Here is a 9,189-nt window from a genome sequence, read left to right as displayed (position 1 = left end):
TCCCTCTCCTTCTCATCTATTTTCTGTTTTTGATCTTGTCCTGCCTCTACTTCCCAAATTCTGGGATCATGAGAAAGAACACATCTGGCTTAAGCTTTCTTTTCATTCATTCATTCATTCATTCATTCACTTTTGTGTATGTATGTGAGTGCATGTGTGTGTGGGGTCAGGGAACAACTTCCAACGGTCAGTCCTCTCCGTCCGCAATGTTGTGCAAACTGACAGTCATCAAAGACTTAGATCTACACCAGATTCACTAACATTATTTGTTATAGAAAAAACAACCCACAGGAGCTGGAGAAATGAAATAGGAATACAGTAATAAATTCAGAGTAGAATTTACCCTTCTCCGTCTGTGGACATTCAAAGAAAAGAGTGAGTGATAGGAGGTAGGAATACCATGAAGCGTCAGTGCCAAGCTAGCACGCAGGTGCCCATTCACACATGTCCACACGGATGCATGTGCCTTAGAGAGAATGGAGTGCCATCACATTGTTTCCGAGGGCGTCTTTCTCTGAATGGCCAGCTCAGTAAAGATGAGCACAATTAAAGCTAATGATTGGTAGCTATTTCTCAAGTTCATCAACTAATTTGCTTTAAAAATTGACTATATATTTACTTATTTTGCATGTATGTTACAATATGGTTTCACTAGATTTAGGAGAATATTTGTGATTCAAAAGTATTTGTGAAGCCGGGAGGTGGTGGTGCACGCCTTTAATCCCAGCATTCGGGAGGCAGAGGCAGGCGGATCTCTGTGAGTTCGAGACCAGCCTGGTCTACAAAAACTAGTTCCAGGACAGGTTCCAAAACCACAGAGAAACCCTGTCTCAAAAAACCAAAAAAAAAAAAAAAGTATTTGTGAGCCAGGCATGGTGGCACAAGTCTGTAATCCGAGTACTTGGGAGGTGGAGGCAGGAGGAACAGTTCTTTGGCCAGATGGAGTGTGAAGCCAACTTAAACTACATGAAAACAAACAAGCAAACAAACAAACAAACAAAAAAAGAGGGTCCTGGGGAGGTGGCTCCATCCATGGAATGCTTGCCTTGTGAGCATGAATACCAGGTTTGAGCTCCAGAAGTCATGCAAAACAAAAACAAAAACAGAAACAGAAACAAAACCAAAACCAAAGAACCCTGGAAGTGGAGCCTGCACGGGTTCTAGCCAGATGGGGTCCCAGCTGTGGGAGGGGGAAGTATACAAGGGTTCCCACCCCTAACTAAGAAGCTATCTGCAACTGATGCTCACTAGCAAAGGAAAAATTAGTTTTCTCCCATGAAGTCTCACAGAACATATTAACCACAGTTCAGGGCAGACTCCGTACACAGAAGAAGTTGGCCAACTTAGAATGAGCTCAATGGTATTTTTGTAGTCATATTGCTTTGTTTGGGCACTTTTTTGTCTCCTTGGTCTTTTGCTTGTGTATTTTGGCTTACATGTTTATTATTATTATTATTATTATGCTTCTTAATTTTTTGTTTTTGTTTTTTCAAGAGGGAGAGAAAGGCATGGAGTTGGGTGGCTGGGAAGGTAGGGATGATTTGGGAGGAGTTGTGGGAGGGAAAACGTGAGATCAGGATATAGTGTATGAAGTTTTTTCAATTAAAAATACATCTTAAAAATTAAAAAATATATTTTATTTTATTTTTATGTTTTTTCAAGACAGTATTTCTTTGTGTAGCCCTGGCTGTCCTGGTGCTAGCTCTATAGATCAGGCTGACCTTGAACTTAGAGATCTATCTGCCTCTGCCTCCTGAAAGCTGGAATTAAAGGTGTGTGCCACCACACCCAACTAAAATAAATATTTAAAAAACCAGGGCATGGTGTGTGTTTGTAATCTCAGTACTGAGGTGACAGAGATGGGCAGATCTTTAGGGCTTGTTTTGGCCACTCAGGCCTAGGTGGTGAGTTCCAGGCCAGCAAGAGAGCCTGTCTCACAACACAAGGTGGATAACTCCTGAGGAATGACAGCTGAGGTTGACCTCTGCATGCAAACATATACATGTGCACACACATGCATCTATACACCCATGAACATGTACATACACACCTCCCAATATTTGTAATTTGTATGGGTGGGTTGGCTAAGAATCGCTGTAGACTACTAATAGCCAACCAGGAATTTTAACGGAATAAAATCAGATATGTTTACTTTCTTTCCTATGAAAGAAGTTCAGGATTAAGCCTCTCTGCATGCCCAATTTTGTTCTTCCCCTTTCTTAGCTGTATCTCTGGAGGGATCCTGACTGAAGCGATGCAGGAAGGAAGGGGTATGGAGCAGGTGTCTAAGCTCTCACTTGGGCTGCGGGAGACGGGTTCAACTTTCTGAGCTGCCGAGGGGACATGGAGTATATTCCCATAGTTTTTTAAGAGTTGCTCTATTCTCCCAGCCAGGAGGACATTGAGAAGTCACCATGAATTCTGGGACAAAGACTACCTGAGGACAAGAAGCAAATCATACACACACCACACACACACACACACACACACACATGCACGCATACACATACATAAATGCACAATATGCATACATGGGTACTCATGGACACATAAACACTCCTTAATTTTTTTTGGGTTTATTTTATGTGTCTTCTTAATTATTTATACGTCTTTTGCCTGTATGTATGTATGTATGTATGTATGTATGTATGTATGTATGTATGTACACCATATGCATGTCTAGGGTCTGGGGGAAGTCTGAAAAGGGCATTGAATCCCCTGGAACTGGAGTCTTATATATGGTTGTGAGCTGCCATGTGGGCCCTGGGAACTGAACCTGGGTCTGCTGCAAGAGCAACCAGTGCTCTTAACCAACGCTGAGCCTTGTTTCCAGTCTCCCTTTTAAATTTTTTGACAATCACATACATGCATACATTGTACTCACTTGCCTATCCTCATCTCCCACGTATGCCTTCTTCTTCCTAATTAGTCCCTTTGGTACCTTTCTCTCTCTCTCTCTCTCTCTCTCTCTCTCTCTCTCTCTCTCTCTCTCCTGTGTACAAATCTCGCACAGGCAACCGTGAGTTCATGATTGCGGTGTCGTCTGGAAGACTGCATTCCATAGTGTTCCTCTCCACTCTCGGACTGCTACAAACTTTCTTCCCTCTTCTGAGGAGTTCCCTGGGTTTTGGAGGAGACAATATAGATAGGGTTGAGCACTCTGGGCAGTTTGAATAGTAATGAGTCTCTATGTAACCATCTTTCACAGAAAAAAGAAGCTTCTCTGACCTACGGTAGCACTATTCTAGGTAGTAGAGTATATATATATATATATATAGAAAAAATGCAAATATTTTTCCTTTTATTGAAAATAGAGTCTTGTCAGGCAGTAGTGGTGCATGCCTTTAATCCCAGCACTTGGGAGGCAGAGGTAGGCAGACCTCTGTGAGTTTGAGACCAGCTTGGTCTAAAAAGCAAGTTTCAGGAGAGCCAACTTACACAGAGAACTCTTTCTTGAAATCCACCCCCCCCAAAAAAAAGAAAAAAACAAAAAAACAAAAAAACCCCTCAAAAAACCAACCAACCAATCAAGCAAGCAAGCAACCAACCAAACAAACAAACAAAAAAGAAAATAGATTCTTTTCTCGTACAATGTATTCCGTTTATATTTTCTCCTCCCTGTATTCCTCCCAATTCCTCTTCACCTTCCCTCCCTTCAGGATCCACTCTCTTTCTGTATCACTAAAAAAGGTTTCTAAGAAATGACAACCAAAATGACAAAATAAAATATAATAAGATGAAGCAAAAATCATCTCACGGAGGCTGGACAAGGCAACCCAACAGAAGGAAAAGAGCCCCGAGATAGGCACAAGAATTTGAGACCCATTAGCTCATAGAAGTCCCATAAAAATATGAAGCTGAAAGCTATAAGATCTATGCAGAGAACCTTGTGAAGATTCATGTAGTGAGCACAAATAGTTATTATGCAGATTGAGAACATGTCTGGTTAGCAAAATATCAGTAATAGGTTTCCTACTAGGGTCTATGACCTCCCCAGGCATAGACTTTTGACCAGGCTTGCATTCCCTGGTGTGTATTCCTTCCAACACACAGGCACATTCTTACATGAGTAAGCTTATTCTCTGGGTACTTTGGACGCACTTTCAGTTTTGAATGAGTGAGTTTGTTAAGCATACAGAAAACCAAAGTAAAATAGGAAGTGATAGGTGGACCGAGATGAGCATCATCAAATTCGGGGCTTACAAACAAACAGCAGGAAATGATTGGGGAGACACAGTCAGCTGGGGTTTCCCATAGACAGAGTTCTTGGCTGAGCAGGATGTCCCCTCTAGTGAAGCTTCTAAGGAAAAGAAGAACCCTACACGAAGAACTACAGGTAGCTGGGTAAAGCTGGGAGAGGAGGTCATTCCCAGGGAAGAGCGCTCCCAATGGTTGTCCAGTACCAAATGATCAGCCATAAAAATCATACACCTTAGTAATGTTATATGGACTCTAGGGGTTATATTTAGCAATATATATATGTACACATAAAAACATACATGCATGCAATAACAGTTGATAAAATAAAAAGGCCATGAATTTGAAGGAGATGAAAAACGGTATGAGGGAGGGTTTAGAGGGAGATGAGAAGGAAGAGAAGTTACAATTAAAATACAATCTCGAAAAGAAAAAATAAAAGAAAAAGAAAAAAACAAAGAGCAAACAATAGCTAGAAGTAGCATCATCAGATTGGGTGTTCACAGGATCCAGCAGACACTGACTGGGGAAGTCGAGGCAGGCAGCTGGCATTCTCTGCTTAGCTCTCTCTCAATGGCTGAGCTCCCCTTGTCTGAACTTCCAGCTCTCCTCCCATTCTAGGTAGTTTTGTATCACGGGGTACCCAATGGTGCCTTTCAACCGTTCATTTTCCCTCTAGCTGTTTGCAAGGCTACAATACTCTTATTGTAGCTGTTTGTTGTTCCCTTCCCTCCCTGTCACAGAGTCTGGGAGGCAGTCCTTCCCTAGACAAAGGGCCTTGGAGGACACGAGACAAACACACTTGGGTCTGAAATGGTAGAGGACAGTTCCACTTCCACAGGCAGCTTCTCAGTGAGCTCAAACATCCCAAGACAATTAACCAATATAATGTACATAATAAACCACTCTCCGTTCAGATGACCTCAAAAGTCCCCATCCCCATTCACTTAGAGGATACGTCCTGTACCATTGACACCAGACTCATTCCCCAGAGTTCATGCCTGGAGCACTGGGTCCTTTAATTGGAATTCTTTTATGCGGCAGGGAGCCTGCCAGGAATGAAAAAGAGAAGGCCAAAGAGTGGGCGGCTGCAGAAGGCAGGGCCATCCCAAGAGCCTGGACCCTGAAGGCTCCAGCGTGAGGATCCCTTCTGGCTACTTTCCTTGGTGGTTGACACTTCTGCTTGGGGCTGCCAGGCAAGTACTGGTAAGTTCATGGGCAGATCTGAGGTTATTCTGGGTTCTGGAGAGGTCTGTGAGTGGATGTATTCAGGATTTCTTAGAGATAGCTTTGAATTCACATAAGATCTAGAAGTCAGAGATATTACCCAAAAGATTCTGCATCTCCGCTCATACTGGTTTTGGAGGCCACACTTTGAAGAGAAGCATCTACATTGCATCCCAGGCCAGGTGAAGGGAGGTGGGAGCAATCAGTTTAGGCTGGCACCGCCAGGTTTCCTTCCTTCTCACGGGTTCTTTCCCTCTGTGGCTTCTTAACTTTCTGGGATGTATCCAGTCACTGGTGGAATCCTGACATCCCTCTCCACCCCAGCCCCTCTACCACCACCCAAAGTAGGTGAGATGCTTTGAGAAATTCTCATTTAAATGGGATTTTAAGTAATCTCTTTAGGTACTAGAAAATCTGCTCAAATTCTGGGGTTTTCTTTCCTTGTTCAATTTTTAGTCTGTTTATGTTCTGAAGCTTAGTATACAAAGCAATGTGTTTCATCATGGCATGTCCATGCGTACTTTGATTTATTGTTGTTTCTTCCCTCAGTTCCCCCCTTGACCCCTCTGCTAGGCTTTGTCCCCCCCATCAGCCCCCATTCTGCTTCCATATGTCAGATCTATTCTGTTCCCCTTTCCTTTTTCACTGTCCTAAGATCTCTTTCCCCTCGAATTTGATGTTTCTCGTCCCTAGGCATAGTCCCCATTCTAGTTTCATGACCCATATCCCTGCATAGGTATACATACGTAAAACTTAACATCTGGGACCTGCCTAGGAGAGAAACGTGCAGTATATGTCTTTCTGGGCCTTGGCTACTTCGTTTAATATGATGACTTTCTGGTCCATCCATTTTCCTATTGTTTCAGTGAACTAGGGGTTGATCACAGCCACCACAGGAAGTTAGGAGAGAATTTGCTACTTGTGTTATTGTGTTTGCACTCAAAACAGTGCCGTTTCTTGCGCTGGGAAGAAGGCTTCGTGAGTTAAGTGCTTGCTATGAAAGCATGAGGACCCAAGTTAGAATCCCCAAAACTCACATGAAAACTGGGGTGTGGTAGTGCATGTCTATAACCTCTGCAGCACTGTGGTGGGCGAGAATCCCTGGAATCTCATAGGCTAGGTAGCCTGGCATTCACAGTGACAAACAAGAGACTCTGCCTCAAGCAACGCTGAAGGTAAGGATTGACACGGGGTTGTCCACCTCTGCGTTCACACTGCAGCTGTAGCGCATCCCACCCCCATCTCTCTCTCTCCCTCCCTCTCTCTCTCTCTCTCTCTCTCTCTCTCTCTCTCTCTCTCTCTCTCTCACACACACACACACACACACACACACTGCACACACATGAAATTAAAAAATATTTCAGATTTTGTAGCATTTGAGATTTTTAGGTTTTTTGAATTCAGGATATTTAAACTATAGTGGTCATTTTATTATTATTGTCCTGACTTTCAAAAGAAAAAAAACACCCCAAATTTGTTCTATATTTGTGTCATTTTGTGCTGGGATTAAAGGTGTGCACCACCACCGCCCGGCTTAAAAGATAGAATTAATAAAGTAACAAAATGACACAAATATAGAACTAATTCTATCTTTTAAATTTTATTTTTCCAAGGATGCTTATATAATGCCTCAGTTTATTTTCTTTAGAATCAGCATGGATTTTAGAAATGTTTTATTAGCTTACACTAATAATACATATTTACTGATTTCCTCATGACATTTTTATACATGTATATCATGCTTTTTCTTGATTCACTGCCCTTTACACTCTATTGCCTCCTTGCTTTCTTACTGATGCCCTTTCTTGTGCCAAAGGCCTCTTTCTGCCTTTCCTTCCTCCCTCCCTCCCTCCCTCCCTCCCTCCCTCCTTTTGTGTGTATCTGGTGCTTGTAACTCTTCACATGGCTGTGTGTCCATGTGCATGGAGGTCAGATGTTAACTTTAGGGTCTTCACGGATTGGTCTTCACTGTACTTTTTGAGACAGAGGTGCTTTCTAATCTTGGAGCTCACTAATGATTGGCTGGGCTGGCCGGCCAATGGACTTCAGGGATTTGCTTGTTTCTCCTCGCTTCCTCCTGCCCTGCCCCTCAGCAGCCCTAGGTTACGGAAGAGTGCTATGATGCCCGGCTTTTATGTGGGTGCTGGATATTCAAACTGAGACCCAAATGCTTTTATGAGGGGCATCTTACCTACTGTGCTATTTCAAAATTAGGGAGTGGGTTTTGAAGTACAGGGACCGTAATCTGGGGATCAAATGTTGGCAGTAGTGGGAAAGGAGAGGCCTGAAGTGCTAGTTCCGGAAAGGATGGTGGTATTCGACAGGTGTAGGACTACCTTTCTGGAAGATAGAAGAAGGAAGGAAGACTAAGGCAGAGAAAGGAAGGATGGCGAGGTGGCCTACTGGTAGAGGCACTTGTTACACAAGCTTAGCCACCTGAGTCTGATCCATTGAAGCCACGGGAAGGTGGGAGGAAAGAACTGACTCCACAGCCTTGTCCTCTGATTTCCCCAGGCATGCTACGGTATGTGTACCCCTCCCCCAAGTGTGTGAGGGTACACATGCATGTGCGCACAATAGAGACAGTTGCGGATAGTCGTCACACTGGGTTAGGGAAGTGGCAACTGTGGGTTCCCCTGACTCCATTCTAAATACTTATCCTGATACCCACAACTAAGCATAGCTCTCACTTGTCATTAAAGAAACTTCTGTTGGCAGCAGATGGACAGATACAACTGGTCATAATGCAGAGAGCCACTGACTGCAGGGGGCCCAGCTCCAGTTGATGCATCTACAGTACAGCCTTACACCTATGGCTCAGGAAACCCTTCACAAGACAGGGGCAGAAAGACAAGAAGAGTCAGAGGACCAGGACTTCTAATGAACCCACGAAAGCTCAACAAGCTAAACAAGACCTGAAGAATGATAATACCAGGTTATGTGCCACTGAGGAAGGGGGAAATCTCATGAGGCCACATTCTTTGATAGAGTTACAGGCAATTGATGGCTTCCAAAAGAGGGGGAATTAGTCTTCTCCACGGGCAAGCGCCTTATAGGTTATCTAACCCCAGGTGGCCATCTCTAAACATACACACATATGGGACTCAACAGTTTGTGTGTGTCTATGTGCATACATACATACATAGACACACATGTATGAAGTAATATCAATTAAAGAATAAGAGGCCATGACTTTGAGAGGGAGTTGAGGGACATGGACAAAGTAGGAAGGAGTCGGGGGAAATGATGTAAATACAGTACTCATCTATAAAATTCTCATAAAAGGGAAAAAGATAAAGAATCATCTGTGGAGCTTTCTGGAATAAGAAGTTTGCATAATATCTTAATATAATAAAACTGCTGTGAATATTTTTGAAGGAGTAATTTGTAATCCACAGAACTTATTTTTCCCAGTCTGGAGGCTAGGAAGTCCAAGAGGCAGGCACTAGCAGATAAAGTGTTGGGTATAAACCTGTTCCTTATGGATGGTGATGTCTCTTAGTCATCAATTGATGGAGGGGGTTGAAGGGCTCCCTCAAATATCTTTTATAACTCCATTAAACCCCATTTATGATTTAAAGACCTTTCTTCTTATTTTTGTTGCTTTTCTTTTTTAGGTTCTGGGTTGAATCTAGGGCCTCTTGAATGGTAAGCAGGTACCTCCAGTAACTCACTGGGGAATTCTAAGTAGGTGCTCTACCACTGAGCCACACCCCAGCCCCTCACTGGGGGATTCTAGGCAGGAGCTCTACCACTGAGCCACAC

General features: G+C 43.2%; 1 protein-coding gene across 2 annotated transcripts in view; it reads left to right on the top strand.

Annotated features, from left to right (window-relative positions):
* Positions 1-5,057: 5,057 nt before the first annotated feature.
* The window catches only part of Gjc3 (gap junction protein gamma 3), an 8,879-nt gene continuing 4,747 nt past the window's right edge, over positions 5,058-9,189 (top strand). The window contains exon 1 of one of the 2 annotated variants that reach the window (XR_001229412.2): positions 5,058-5,403. The gene's annotated coding sequence lies outside the window, so the exon portion shown is untranslated. The remainder of the gene's footprint in view (positions 5,404-9,189) is intronic. The other variant, XM_005367064.2, reaches the window with a different exon arrangement.

Source organism: Microtus ochrogaster, unplaced genomic scaffold, assembly GCF_000317375.1.
Source record: "Microtus ochrogaster isolate Prairie Vole_2 unplaced genomic scaffold, MicOch1.0 UNK16, whole genome shotgun sequence".
In the NCBI taxonomy this organism is placed as follows: domain Eukaryota; kingdom Metazoa; phylum Chordata; class Mammalia; order Rodentia; family Cricetidae; genus Microtus; species Microtus ochrogaster.
The sequence above is the reverse complement of the archived record's forward strand: the minus strand, read 5'-3'. Positions and strand labels throughout refer to the sequence as shown.